Consider the following 15,952-nt stretch of genomic DNA (forward strand, 5'->3'; position numbering starts at 1 on the left):
TTTGTGTAGGTTCATAATTGGCACATCTCAGGCGGATTACATCTGGGAATACATTTACTGAGGGGAGATAGTGTCTAGGCAGATTGGATTCTAATATCCTATAGAGATCAGTTTTGTTTAGGTGACTGTTTCTAATTTCATATAATGATTGGAGGTGATTTTTGTCACCAATTAAGTCTTGAATTTGAAAATCCCTATCAGCCAAGGACAACCACTCTAAGTCTTTATGAGGTGCATTGAAGGGGGCAATGTTCAGGGCAACTGGAGCTTCCATTGCTCAATTATCTGTAATTTTCCAACTTGGAATTTAGTTTTCGTAGCCAAATAGGTAAAACGACAACTCTGGGGCTCTTATCCGGGAATTGCAGGCCGAAGTCTATTGGAATTTAGCTCACAGGGCGAAATTTGTAGAGGAAGATGAGGTCTGCAGGGTTTTTTGGTAAAAGTGGGCAAAACAGTGGTTCTGGTGCACCTTTTGAAGGCAGTGTGGTGAATTTAACTTAAATTTGGGTGTTTTTGGAAAATTTGCATAGGAAAGCTAGAAACAGGGGGTTTGGGAACGAAATTTATGTAAATACATGTTTTTATGAGTGCATTGTGCAAATTGCAGGTGGCGGGACGAGCTGGAAGGCCGAACTATGGACTCAATTTAGCTGGGTGGCAGACTGTGTAGTCGAACATCTGATTTGGATGAAAACCGTGTGCACCGCTCTCGTGAAAGCAACCAATAGAAATGAACGAAAATGACACATTCACGGGTTTTTGACGAAAAATTGACTTTGGCGGGCTTTTGGCGCTTTTTAGTTGGATGACGTCAGCATGACGCGGTATTTTGTCATGTAGCGGGGTGACGTGGCGCTAACGTAGTGCTGATGTGGTTGTGACGTCGGTAGATGACGCGAGGGTGATGTCAACAGGGAGGCAGCAGGGACAGTAAGCGGTTTGACCCTCGCACTGCTTTTGGACAAAAGTGGTATTGGAGGGGAGGGCAGTGAGCAGTGCGGGAGGCTGCCACCTGTCCCAGGGTACGGCGGCAAAACCACCATCCCACGAGCGCTAACGTTCGGACGCGGAGGGGTTGCGATATTGTTGTGGGCCGTTGGATGGCGAGGGCCAGATCCAACGGTTGGCGGCGAATGAAACTGGCGGAGGGCTACGGCGCGGGGGACCCACATAATATTCAATGTTTTAAATATATCGGGCGGGTATTTAAACTTTGGTTAATTAACCGGGTGTTAATTAACAGTTGATTTTTGAGCACGGGGAGGGTATTTTATGCAGTTTGCAATGTTGTTGGTCAATCAAATAACTTGGGGTTAATTGACTTCAATAGTTTGCACGGGGATGGCTATTATATGGTTCCGGGTGAACCATTAATTCCCAAAACATAATGATATATTGCCATAGTTAGCAGGGGTAGGATATGTAAAAAAATTTGGGGTTTTTCATATATAAATATAGTACGGGAAAAGGGAAAGAGCATAGGGATTTACATAATAAAGTTAAAGTGTTAATATGAATATGAGGTAGGAATTAGCACTAAGTCTAATGTTTGAGATACTTAGGCTGAGAGGAGAAAAGTATTTTTACACAAGAAATGTGGCTTCCTTTGCCTAAGTAAAAACAGAGTTTCACTTAGTCTTTTTCATGAAATGAAGTGAACTAGGAGTATTGAGCAGATCCCAACATCCTTGTGGGGAGGTTAGTAAGTGTTTTTTGGAGAAATGTGGAGGGAAATTAGACATGCATCACCTGATTTGTAGCCAAATCATTGCCATTATGCTTATGATATCCATGAGATGAATCATCTTTAAAAGACAAAATTGCTTATAAACCTGCTTCTGCAACATCAAAACTGCCTACCCAGCCTATTATACCTAACATTTTTTCTTCCTTTTTCCTTGGGTGCATTTAAACTAGCAAACCATTACTCTCTTCTTTTCTTTTAACTACCCTCCTCTCTAAGTCTGTCCTTATTTATTCCAGGGGGTCAGATTTTACTGTTGAGCACCTTTGCTTCTCTACCTAACTACTTATCTGCCAAGCTTGGATTATTTGGACAGATTTTGTTCTCTACCTCTAAACAGGAAATTTAAACATGGACTCGCCAAGATTAAGTTGTTTGGCCATCCATCAACTGTGACAAAGTCAACTAATTGCACACATTGAACTTCTTTGCAAAAATGAGATAGTAGTGGCATTTTGGACTAGCACACTTTCCTGGTCCTTTATTTGGGGTTCATTTTCTTTCTTTTTGACCAATTCGTTCTTTTTGCCCTTTGATATTTCTTTTACGGCATACCCTCTTTTCATTTTTTATTTTTTTTATTTTTTCAAAATATGGAACCTTTGCAGTATGGAAAGTATGAACATATTTGGAATTTTACCAGTCAATCATGAAATATTACAGCTATTGGTATAGGAGCATAACAGGTTCAAAGCTGGGTTACTCTTCATTGATAAAAAAATAATAGTTACATCACCAAACTGTCTGCAAAAAGAGCTCAAAAATGAGCTGAGTACAAGACTGCACTAAAGTGCGGAAATAGACTATCAAATGGCTAACCTATTGAGGCTTGAAGCCTTCTTATTTATACAAGTGAGGACTCCCAATAGTCCTCCTAAACTTTAGGAACTCGACTACTTAAAACTGCAGATAACAGCAACTTCACTAAACCTGCTCGGCTGCCCCTTGGAATCATCGTTTGTGGGCTGTTGTACTTCGAGTTATTGATGGAGAACTCAAGGAAGGGTTCATTAATGAAGGATACACCCCTCCTATAAGTCCTCAGCCCTGTTTCCTCGAGTTTGGCTACCAATCTTCTCATAAATGCTTGGTCTTTGTCCAAAAATGTCCAAAAATATGCAATAAACACTCATTAGACTATGTGGCAAAGTGACTATCCCCATTCACTCTATTGACATAAATATATTCAAAAACATGCACAAAACTATGGAGAATGGTGGATTAAATGAAAATAATAGGCAGAATGAGCCCATATAGTTACCCATTTATGAGGCTCATCATCATCCCCTTGCTGAATGGGTTGCTCATCCTCCGAGCAACTAATCCAGTTCTTCACCTTTAATGGCTTTAACAGCTTCCCTGACACCCCAGGCCTCTGAGGTGATGTCCTCTTCTCTGTCATGAAAACCTATTTTTCTGTCCACTTCCTCCCATTGTTGTTGTTCTTCCTCCTCCTTAACCCCTTCCAACAGTCCTAGTAGTAGTGGAGGACTGAACTTAAGACCAGTCCAATTGGCTTTCAAGTTTTACATTGATTGTTTGTATAGGGGTACTCTCCTCATAGCTTCCCTCATTCTGGTTGGGGAGTGATACTCCCTTATCTTCAGGCTATGGGACAATGTATTCCATCTCTTTGTGTAAGCATGAAGGCAGTTATCGCCAAATAATCCCTCCATATCTTCAAAGTGAGTGATAGCCTATGCTTGCCTTTCAACATAGTTAGGGAGGACTTGAGGGTTGCTTGCAAGGTGTTGATGAGCATAGATGAGAGCTGAGGGATCTTCTGGTTCGGCCCTTATCAGGAGGGGTTCACTTAACTCCTTTGTCATGATCTTCTGAATTTCCATTGCCCTCTTTTCCTCATGGCTCAACCAAGAAGCCATAGCCATGAGCTGTAGATCTCCCAATGCAGCATTCAGATCCCATAAATTCATATCAAGGAGTGCCATATTGTGTAGGTAAAATTATGCTAATTTGGCTTTATCCTCTGTTGAACTACTATCACATAAATGCATAAACTGATTATAATTTTGGAATGGGATTGTGCCCCTTTGGGCCAATGTTTTAATCTAGAATTGGAGCCATTCATTTTTAAGATATATTGCATAAGATCTAGCTGGTTGTCTACATTATAAGGCCTCCATTGCCCAACTGGCCATGCAGGCCATTTGGGCTTCCTTTTCCTGCAACTGTTGTTTCAAAATCTTCACTTCAGCTGCTGCCTGAGACTCTTTTTCTTGTAGTTGTTTCATTAGCATTTCAACATCAGTCTGTGGCTCTTCCTTTTGTTGATGTTTCTCTGCTGCTTCATTGTCTGCTAGTGGACCTTTTTGCTGTTGCTGCGCTCCCAAGATTGGTGAATTTCCCATTCCTGTAACTACTTTTTCAGCAGTTCATTTTCTTCATGTAGTTGAGCTCTTTTACTGCACTCTATGTGCCTTACCATGGCCAACTCCCCTCTCAACTCTTTCAGCTTGTCTTCCATGTGCCCTATATCTTCAACTCCTTTAGATTTAGCAATTTGCATCCAGGTGTGGGTTCTGACCATTTCTTTTTCTAATTCAAAGAAAAGAGGCACAGAGAATTTTTTGTGGGATGATCTTCCCACCTTCTAGCAGATTGTAATAGGAGCCTAAATTAGGTTGAGGGCTTGGTTTAGGTATTTCTTTGGCCTTGCCATCCCCTTGTGACTGTTTTGCTGCCTTCTCCTCTAATTTTTTAGTTTCTTTAAGTTTGGCCAGTGTCTCTTGTAGAGATGTTTTAGCTTCCTGTAGGACTACTTTGGAGTCCATCAACTTGATTCTTTCCTTCTAGGTGGATGTTTTGGGACTCCCTCTCTCATAGGTGATAGAGATCTTGGAGGGAGATTCCTCCTTCTTCTTAGTAGGTGCATCCTCAATGATAATTGGTTCTTTTGATGGTGGCTGGGGCTTGCCCACCTTAATCCTGGTGCTCCTTCTAGCTTTGAAATACATAGAGGTTTTCCTTTTTCTTTTTCCTTTTTGTTTTGCTAGAGTGCTTAATGCAGCAAGCACAACTGCTGCTTCCCTTGCCAATGTTTCAGGGGATGTTTCTTCCTGTTGTTCTTTTCCTTCATCTCCTGCAGTCTTTCTTGTGTCTGCTGTTTTTGCTTGTGTCTCTGCTATCTCTGGTGGTGTCTTCTCCTTTTCTTGATGAGTCCCTATCTTGCCTGTGGCAGTCTTCTTTTCTGCCTTAGGCTCAGCAGTAGTTTTGTCAAATTTCTCCTCTTCTTTCTGTTTCTCCTTTTTTTTTCCCTCTGTTTGAATGTCTTGTGCTTCCTCATTACTGTTTTTATCAAGTTCCTCGGTTTTCTCCTCCTCTTCACTACTGGATGGGCTAATGCCCTCGGTCAAAGTTTTGATGTCATCTTCTCTGGACATATCCCTGAAAATTTCCCAAGGGTTGGGGATGGTATATGTGTGTAGGGCATCTTCTACCAACAGTTTGATGAGCCCATGGTGGGACAGCTGGTCTGGGACCCCTGCATTTAGCTTGGTGCCACATTCTATCAAAGACTAGAGGAGGAAATACGGGAGGCTGAGTTTTCTAGCTAGAGGTAGGTTCATCCAATATCTCAATTCATGCAATAACCTGAAGTGATAACCATAAATTATGCTCAACCTCCCTTCATAGGTGATATATTTCATTATCTGGTAGCTGACTTCACTCCATGGAGGAGGCAAGCTTGTCCTTCTGACCCCATTTTTATCCTCTACAGGATACTCCTTAGGCTGAAAAATGTCTTCTTAGAAACTTGTCCCAATGTTTTTTCCTCCTTGCTCCAAGGGAGCCCAAGTGGAAGACCTATGATTCTGCTGATTGTTAAGGGAAATGTTCCCCTAGGGCTTTTGGGTTGAAACCCTGGCAGACTGAAAGCTGTCTATATAGAGAAACACACATTCACACAGCCATTAAGCTATTATAAGCAAATTCTATGATAAGGGGGCGTACCTTAGGTCCTACGTTTGAGAAGGTCCTTTAGGGTCCAAACCCTTCTTCAAATTCCTTTTGCTCCTTTGTCCTGCAAAACAACCAATTTCAAAGAACACATCAGTATATGGACAAAACCTTACAAAGAAACCATTTTCATGTTATAAAGAAAAGGTAGTTAGTTATGAACTTTAAACAACCATTCTCATATGAATTCCAACATGAATATCATAAACATAAAGAAGATTTATATCAGGAACCAAGACATGTGTTTCTTTTATTATAGACAAATAAAGTACAGAAAAGGAATAATTTCACCTGAGTCACCTTTCGCAAGCTCCAAGCAAAGCTTCCTTCTGGATTCATCCAGCCTCAAGCCTTTAACAAACTCCTTCCATGACTTACTCCATGATGTCACAAGTAGTGGATGAACATCAACACACAAGGAAACAAGGGTTTCATGTACAAATGGGGGAAGTGCAGAAGGCACAAGGGTCTTCAGACTTGGTCAGGGGGAAAATCTCAGCATAATAACCTTTCTCTCTCTTCTCTCCTCTTTTAGGCCTTCCCATTGAGGTATTTTTATACCTCTCCCAAAGTAGTTTTTTAGTTGGGAGTTGGTTGGGAACAATTGGGCCACGAGCACTAACAGGTGATCAGCAGGTAAAACCTGCGATCTCCACCTGAAATTAAGGAGTTTTATATTTTTTTAAGTTTTTTAATACATATACGTGGTGTGGGTATATGCCTACCCGCATATACACGCGTTTAACTCAGGGCAATGTCACGTATAAGGGATAAAACACTGTTTTTAAAATTTTTGGACCAGGTCTAGAAGGAGGGGTTGCCCTAGGCCATGAGTGCAGCATCACAAACCATAAGAGTGAGATTTGGAGCTATAACAGATGCCCCCTAATATATGAGGTCAGAAGGGGTACATGATGGCCGAAATGTATTAAGCAAGTACATGGAAAGGAAATCTGTCAAAAGCCAAGGAGGACTTCACCAGAATTCAACCTGCCAAGCCACAAAAGGAGATCAGAAAGAAACACTGTCTGAGGCGGGCATACCCATGCTCAAAAAAAGTAAAGCATGTCCACATATCAAGTACAAGCGGATCCACTAAGTATACAAGTATAAATGACTGGAAAATACATAATGGATCATCTGATCATGATCGAACAAGTACATGTCTGAATATCACATATAAGACTGTCAATGATGCTGAAAGATGTAACGGATCACTGATATCAAAGACTGATCCCAAAAGGTACCAACTGAACATGATGGAATAGGATGGTACTACACTGCAAACTCAGGTGCCAGCATATAGAATGTCGCCATGACTGACTGCAACATATAAGGTGGAGTGGTATCAACTAGCAGCAACAGGAGCAACTGTCAAGCGAACCAATGAATGCTGACACAACCTGAGGTCTTCACCAACCACCGTGGTACATTTCTACACCATGGGAATAAATGATCTGAAGTCGACCATGTGAGAAATCATTTGATTACCGGTCATTGATGTATACCGTTAACAAATGCGAGACTACTCACCGATAATGATAATGAGCGTCAAGGTACCCAGTACAATCTAACAAGTGTGAATAGATGAGCTGGAGTCGAACACCTGTAAGAATCTATCGATCAGGAGACAATGATGGTTTCCCACTGTCGATAGCGAAGGATCTGCCACTAATGACTGCAAACCCCAAGGTACTGCCAAATGGACTCTAGATCTTTGCCCCGGAGCAATGAGTCGGAATCGATAGGGAAAGATTCGCTAGAAGGAAGGCATTAAGGCATCCTTCATCAATCTAGCGCGAGTGTAACCCGTAGGCCAATAATGTGGAAGGAATTGGATGAAAGAGATGTAGTAACCCAACCGAAGTATGTTTCTAGCGTACACAAGATGTGGCTAGCGCATGATAGAAACCCTTTGAACCAACCAATAATGAAAGCTGACACAGAGGCGAGGTATCCACCAAAAGGGTCAAATGCAAACCAAGGTACTCCACGAATCCCAATGTGTGATAATGTAAGCTGATGTCGAACACAAGGGAAACCACTCAGTCAAAGACCCATGATACTGATCAATGCTGAGCACAAGGTGACCAATCAATAATGAAAATAGGGCCAGGGTGCAGCTCTAGGCATGTCCTCAGAGCAAGGTGTCGTCGTAGATAAGGACAAGACCCGCCAGCAAGAAGTCAATGGAGACCTTCTCAAACCGGCACAAGTAAAGGACCAATATAGCTGATGTGATGATAGACATGATACTGACAACCAGGGATGGCCGACTGAAAAATGAGTCAAGAGACACTGCAGAGAGGCCGACTCAAGCTCACTTCCCTTGAACAAAAGCACGACTCAATGTGACTATGTGGCAGCATATGATGACTCTGTATAAGTTCGTCATGCAGAAGGCACGAACGAACCCTCCATATGATTGGAAGAGATAACCAATCAGGGGAGAATTGACTCAATAACAAGGTTACGGCATACCTAAGTCAAACTAAATCCCGCCCAAACGAAGGAGACTTTGCTTTGAGTTCTTTGTTCAAGGGCGACATGACTGACTCTAGCTGCCAACAATAAATGGAAATACTGTCCCGTTCCTGCTCTTTTTGGAATATTTATTTTTTTTGTCTTTTTTCTGTTAAGCTTTAAAAATAATAAAAGAATTCTATGGTATAGTGGAAAGAACGAGTGTCGGTGAAATAGATGATCTAGTTCCTAGGAATGGAACGTTCCTATGCTCAATGCAGGGAGGTGAAAACTGGTGAGTGACACTCAAAGGTGTGTTCCTTCCACAGGTCAAGGTGTGTCAAGTTGCAAAAGTCAAAGGTATGCAAGGTTGATTTTGCAGTCGTCATGGTCAAAATTTGGCTTAAACACGAGTCCAAGTGAAGCCGGATCTAGGCCAAAAGGTGCAAGTGGTCAACATGCAATGCAGTAGTACAACTCAACACAAAGGAGCCTCTAGGGTATAAGGCCAGAACAAAGCGAAGAAGCTAAGAGGAATGAGTCTTCAACGCATAAGTCATGGCGGGACTATAGAGGACTCCCGAGCCTACTCAAATCGGAGCAGCATGGGCAACAAATGTCAGTGAGGTGCTAACTACGATGCCCATGTAAAGGATGGCTCTACCATCGTGTAATGACCTAAAGAATCGGCAAGTGAAGATGGCTTACGAACCATAACACGATGGGGTCAACCCTATGGCAGATGTATTGGCAAATGGAGGCTAGTATGCATAATGCAACGGAAAAATGGTGTCCCTAACCTATATGACAGTGAGAAAACGATACCTTCCATGACGGGTCAGCAGTCATGGAACCGTCTCAAAACTGTCGAAAAAACGTCCAAAATGTCCTGAAAAACAAACCTTTCTCGACATTCCAAGCTCCCAAGTTAAAAGTCTCATCAGGCCAAACAAAATAAAATTTTGAAAAAAAATTGCATTTTCAAAACCTATAAAAGGGATTTTGGACTCACCATCTTTACCATTTGAGTTTGAGAGCAAAGAGTTGGAGCAAAAGGAGCAAACTTCCTGTACGCCAAATTCAACCATTCAAACTCTTTAAAAACCTCCAGGTAACTCTTATACTTAGCTTGCAATTGATTGTGACTGGTTTTAAGATTTTTAATTGATGTTTCACCGTTGAATTTTTTGCCAAAAACTTCACCGCGGCGTATACGTGGGTTGGTAATGTGAAACCCGCGTACATGTGGGCCCTATATGATACTATGTGCACAGGGACCAGCGTATATGCCGCAAACATTTTTAACCAAAAAACTAACGGTTGAAAATCATTTTTTGCTCAGAATGTCGGTCACCTGGCGAGAAAGAGAGCATACAGCGATGGATAATGAAGTCATGAATGATCCTGATGCTTTAGAAGCCCTACGGGGATGTGGTTTACTTAAATTCTTCAAACTGCCGAATATGATAGCAAACACACATCTACTTGAGATGCTCATTGATTATTGGGATGTCGAGGAGGATGCCTTTATGATTGACCAGATGCCACTTAGGGTAGAAGTGGAGGATATCTATTTCATCGCGAGCCTTTCCCGAAGGGTAGAGGTAGTACATTCCCGGGGAAGGACACGGAGTAGTCTCACGATAGAGGACTACGTACAGATATATTGCCCGGGACATCCCTAAAAGGTTGGGAGTCAGATTTCCATCACACATGTAGTGAGTTTATCACTGAGGATAATCCTATTCACCATAGCTCGACTGAACGGATCAGCCTCTCTACATCAGGAATCATGGCTAACCATGAGTGTTGCAGTTGACTGTCTCACCACTGTATTTGACTGGTGTACTCCTCTTCTGGCCAACATGAAGAGCCAGCTCACTTCTATCAAGAGGGGACAGACCAAAAACTTTGGATATGGGACTATCTTGTGTTCTTTCTTTTTTGAGAAGGTTCTCGCACTCCACCCCAGGGTAGCAGTTTCCATCAGCACCCCATGAGATCCACGCATGGGCCGGTGGGTTGACCTGATGAAATGTCTGGGGGGTGGGGAGGTCCCAAGGACTACCTTTGGCGATGACTTCTTCACCTGGTGGGATCAGCAGATCATCGCCGTAGATGACTACCCCTATGTTGGGTTGGATTTCCAAGGAGATCCTGATCTAGCATTACCGCCAAACACAGCATGGGCGACATTGGTAAGAATTTTTTGATTTTATGGTTTTTTGGATTTTTCAAATATAAGGATGCATTTTGAAAAATATTTTTGATGGGATTCAAATGACTAATATGATGATCATGTTCCAGACATTGGGCCGGTACGACCAGATGGGTTCCCACAGCATGGACGGCGTGGCCGAGGAGCCGAAGAGGCGGCTGCTGATACAGAACGAACTCTACATAACGTCCAGCGACACTTGGCGAGACTGAGCTGCCGAGTACTAATGGCTGCCATAGAGGATCTTCCTGAGGATATGCAGCGTCATGTGGTTGGCATGCCACGTGACTAGGTTTGCACTTTTCGGCGTGTGGCCAATGCGATAGTTACCTACTTAGCCGCTCATCCTGAGCCGGGGCATTAGATATGCCGGACATGATTATGGGCATTTGAGTCCCAATTTTGTATATTTTTGGACAAACATATGTACACTCGAGATGCTTTATGATATATATATATAGATATATATATATATATATATATATATATATATATATATATATATACATATATATGTATATATATATATATACATATATATGTATATATGTATATATACATATATATGTATATATGTATATATACATATATATATATATATAAATATATATACATATATATATATATATATATATATACATATATATATATATATATACATATATATATATATATATATACATATATATATATATATATATACATATATATATATATATATATATACATATATATATATATATATAGATATATATATATATATATATATATATGTAGAAACTTTTTCTACAATTATCTAGCTCTGATACCATGTAGAATTTTGAATAATTTAACACATATTCAACAGAGATTATCCTGATCATACAATTTAAGCGGAACATGTATAATACATAATCTCCTATACGTTGATCATCAATTTACAGAAGCAGAAACATCCACAGGCACACATAGAAGCATCAATCAAACTCATAAACACAGTATGTATCCCGGGGAAAGCATCTCGCTAAAAACCCCACACTATCTGTATATTATATTGATTGAATCACGTAACAATACAAAGCATAATACTTCTCACAAGTATCTCCACCTGTTACACACAATACAGCTCAGATTTGATCTCCAAATCTCTTCCACTGCTTGCCTGCCTCCACTGCTCAATACCTGCTCAAGAACTGATGAGAATAGCTTCCCAAACTCGTTTTTCACCTGCAAAATAGTCACTCACTCTTTGTGGACGTGAGCAAAGGCTAAAATGTGGGCCAAATACGTGAGCAAACTCATTGGCATACTCAATCCCTTGATTGTGCAAGATCTGGTGCACAACTATAGTCACAACTAATAGCAATCTGATTCTCTACCACTTGTCCCTGTTGAACTGAACATGCACTGACATGCAACTGAGTTAACTGATGTATTCTTTAGTTGTATTATGAGTTAATAATTAGTTTAAAAACTCATCATTAGTCTATTTGCAGTTAGACTAATTACAACTAGTTTAACTAAGTCAAACTGAACACAACTCCATCAACTGTACCTCCAGTCCACTAAACTCAACTCACTTGAGTTCTAACTGAAGTCATGCATGCAAAAACTCAACTGACTCATAAGAAAAGCGTATTTCCTTCTGACAGCTGCATGTGCCACCTCTGTAGCTCAAACTGAAGTGCTCCAAGAGAATAAGATCAAGTTTATAGTCCAAATATTATTGTGAGATAATAATATTTGACTTTTCTATTTTTGACAGCCAGTCTAAAAATAGACTTTGATCACTCACACTTTCATAAAAAATAGAAGTCCATCTATTTTTCCCAACTTGGTCAATCATCCATAAATATAGACATGATCCATATGTCTGAAAATAGACATAGTCTAAAAATAGACTTGCGCCAAAAATAGCCTGCGGGCCCACTTAGTGAAGGCGACTCTTTTCACTAAGCTCCATCATCTTGTTGTATTCTCAACAAGCATTTCTTGTTGCACACTTTTCAACAATATATATATATATATATATATATATATATATATATATATATATATATATATATATATATATATATATATATATATATATATATATACAGTTCGACTTTTTGATGCTTGATTTTATTGTGATGAATGATTGATGTGCCAGTCTAATGCTTGATTAGCAATAGAATCAGCTAACCAATTATGAGATCTTGGAATGTGCAAATAATTAATATAAGTAAATGATCTTTGCAACAACCTCACCCTTAAATACTGGCGATATAAACATGGATCCCTTACCCGATAAATGTTGTTTAATTGTGACACTATCAATTGAGAATCAAGATAAACTACCAACGAGTCAATTCCATAAGAAGTTGCCTCGGATAGTAAATTAATGACGGCGGTATACTCAGCCATATTGTTTGAAGCAGGACCGATGCATACGCCTCTTGATGCCATCAATTTACCAGTTAGATAATAGAGTACCCAAGCTGTGGAGGCGAGATTCCGAGTGTGCCGACTAGCACCATCGGCGAATCCAAAATAGACCAAGTCATCCATCAACACCTGCCACAGCAGACCAAAAAGTGTGATATAAAAAAAACTCGCGATGATATATGTATAAATATACATAATGTACAAAGAATCCATTGCCTAACTTCTACTTAAGCAAAGTACTTCTTTAGGTAGAGCCCATTTCGGGGCTCCGCCAGCTTGTTTCCCTCAAAATCGATTGACTCATATGACCCTTTTTCTAGAACTCCTTTAATAATGAAAGGACCGTACCACATAGGCTTAAACTTTCCTGCCCCCAAGGTGTCTTTATCTTGGTCATAGACCAAGACAAGGTCACCTTCAAAAAAGACTCGAGGGCGGACAGATTTATCATACTGTGTTTTAACCCTTTTCTTATGAGCCTCATTTATCGTGGCGGCATCTCGACACTGGTCATCGAGATGTTCCAAGTGAAGGAGGCACTCTTCGAGACTCAAAGTCTTTGGAAGGAGCTCAACAGCTAACTTAAGAGATGGAATTTCACATTCAACTGGAAAGATAGATTCCATCCCATAAACCAACTGAAAAGGTGTAAAACCAGTAGTAGTCTTTACGGAGGTCCGGTATTCCCAAAGAGCCGAATACAACATAACATGCCAATTGGACCAATTTTTATCGATTTTCTGTTGGAGGATCATCTTAAGAGTTTTATTGACTACCTCGACCTGTCCATTGGCCTGAGGATAATAAGGAGACGAATGCTCCTAGAGGAAACCCAATTTGAGAGCCAATTCAGACATCAGTTGATTCTGGAAATGACTACCATGATCAGTGACAATCTCTCTTGGGATACCGAATCTTGAGATAACCTGATTAAAAAGGAACAATGCTGCCGTGTCACTATCGTTCTTATAAGTGGGCATGTCCTCGGCCCACTTCGTAAAGTAGTCTACAGCCACGATAATGTACCTGTGATTTTCTGTTGAAGGCGGATTACATGTCATAAAATAAATACCCCACTTAGTAAAGGGACTGACAGTGACAACGAGAAAAAGAGGAGATGGATGCACGCACATCTTCTGAGTAAAAATTTGACAGGGGTGGCAGCATTTGACTGCTTCCACACAGTCTTTAAAGGGTGAATGCCAAAAATAGCCCGCACGTTAGATGCGCTGGGCTGTAGCAAGCCCTGATAGATGACATCCACAAGCTCCATTGTGGCAGTCATTTAGTACTGACTTTGCTTCCTCTAAGGTCAAACAGCACCAAAGGATTGAATCAACCCCTCGATGGTATAAGGTATCACCAATGATAACATAATTTTTAGCCAGGTGACGTAATTTTCGACGTTCATCCTTGGAGAAAGTAGAGGGACACTTCGAAGTCTGGAGATAAACAATGATATCTCCATACCAAGGGTCGAGTGAAGAGATGAGGAATAAATGTTCTTCGGGAAAACTTTCCTCATAAATAGTATCCTCTCCACAAGGCAGCTCAGAAATTAGCTCAGCGAAAACCATGGATTTCTTAGACTTGGCAGACAAGAACTCGAGATCAAATTCTTGTAAAATGACTATCCATCAATTATATTGGCCCCCAATCACTTGCCTACTGAGGAAAAATTGAAATGGATTGACCGCCGCTAAGACAAAAGTTTTGCGTAGCAGGATATAATGACGGAGCCGCTGGACAGCATGGACAGCTGCCAAGGCCAACTTCTCAACAGGGGAATAGCGAAGTTCAGGAGCTATTATGCCTAGGCTCAAATAATAAATCACATGCTCGGTGAGAGCATCGTCATCTTGAACTAGAACCATACCAATGGTTGATTCTGCTACAATGAGATATAAAAGGAAGTCTCTACCATAATCCGGTGGACTCAAAAGCGGGGAAGAGACTAATGCCTTTTTCAAAGCATCGAACGACCACTGCACAAATTCGTCCCACACAAATGGAATTCCTTTCCATAGCAGACGCATGAACCCTTTAGTAATCTTGGCATAGTTCACTATAAACCGTCTTAAGAAATTATCCTTCCCTTGAAGACTTTGAAGTTGTCAAATTGAGGACGGGGAGGCAACTGAACTATTGCCTCAACCTTGAAGGGATCAACCTGAATCCCTTCATTTGACATAACGAACCCTAACAACTGACCGGATGTAACCGCGAAAGTGCACTTGTTGGGATTCAACCGGATTTTATAAAAATGACATCGCTCAAAAACCATTCGAAGATGACTAGGGTGATCAGTTCTCTTTCGAGAATGGGCAACGAGATCATCCAAGTATGCTTTGATGACATGCTTGATGTCGTGGAAAGCATATGACATGGCCCGCTGAAAAGTGGCTCCAGCATTTTTAAGACCAAAAGGCATCTTTCTATATGCAAAGGTACCCCAAGGACATATAAAGGTTGTCTTATGTTGATCTTCAGGATGGATAGAAATTTGATTATAACCTGAAAAACCATCCATGAAGGAAAAAATCTCATTACCCGCACACTCGTCGATAATCTAATCAATGAATGGCGTGGGGTAATTATCTTTCGGACAAGCCTTCTTTAGGTCCCTAAAATCGATGCATACTCGGATTGTTCCTTTCTTTTTATCCACAAAGACTGGATTAGAAACCCAATCAGTAAGAGGAACATGGTATATGAAACCTGCCTTTAGCAGCTTCTGAACTTTAGCTTTGATAGTTGCTGCTTTCCTAGGGTTAACCGGCCGAAGCCTTTGATGAACCGGTTTGGCGTTTTCATACGTCTTGATCTCATGTTGAACTATAGAAGGATCAATGTCAGGCATTTCTTCATAAGACCAAGCAAATACATCTCGAAATTCCTTAAAAAGGTCGGTGTAAATTTGAATTTCTTCAGGGGAACATTCAATTCCGATGAAGAGATTCTTGATCACGTTAGGTTCCCTAGAGATGTTTATAGGTATCGTTTTTGAAATCAGCGACATATTACCTTTGGCACGAACGTGTGCTGGAGCCAAAGGATTTGACACCGTACAAACATCACTAGTAAAGAGCTCGGAGAATCTAGATTCTACTTCCTCCAATGGAGGAAGAAAGTATGAACGA

General features: G+C 40.8%; 1 pseudogene; it reads left to right on the forward strand.

Moving 5' to 3' along the window:
* Positions 1–417: 417 nt before the first annotated feature.
* The window catches only part of LOC149210221 (expansin-like A3), a 28,564-nt pseudogene continuing 13,029 nt past the window's right edge, over positions 418–15,952 (forward strand).

The sequence above is a fragment of the Pinus tabuliformis genome, chromosome 1_2, assembly GCF_031772625.1.
Source record: "Pinus tabuliformis cultivar Carrire ecotype Pingquan chromosome 1_2, CPIR1, whole genome shotgun sequence".
Classification (NCBI taxonomy): Eukaryota; Viridiplantae; Streptophyta; class Pinopsida; order Pinales; family Pinaceae; genus Pinus; species Pinus tabuliformis.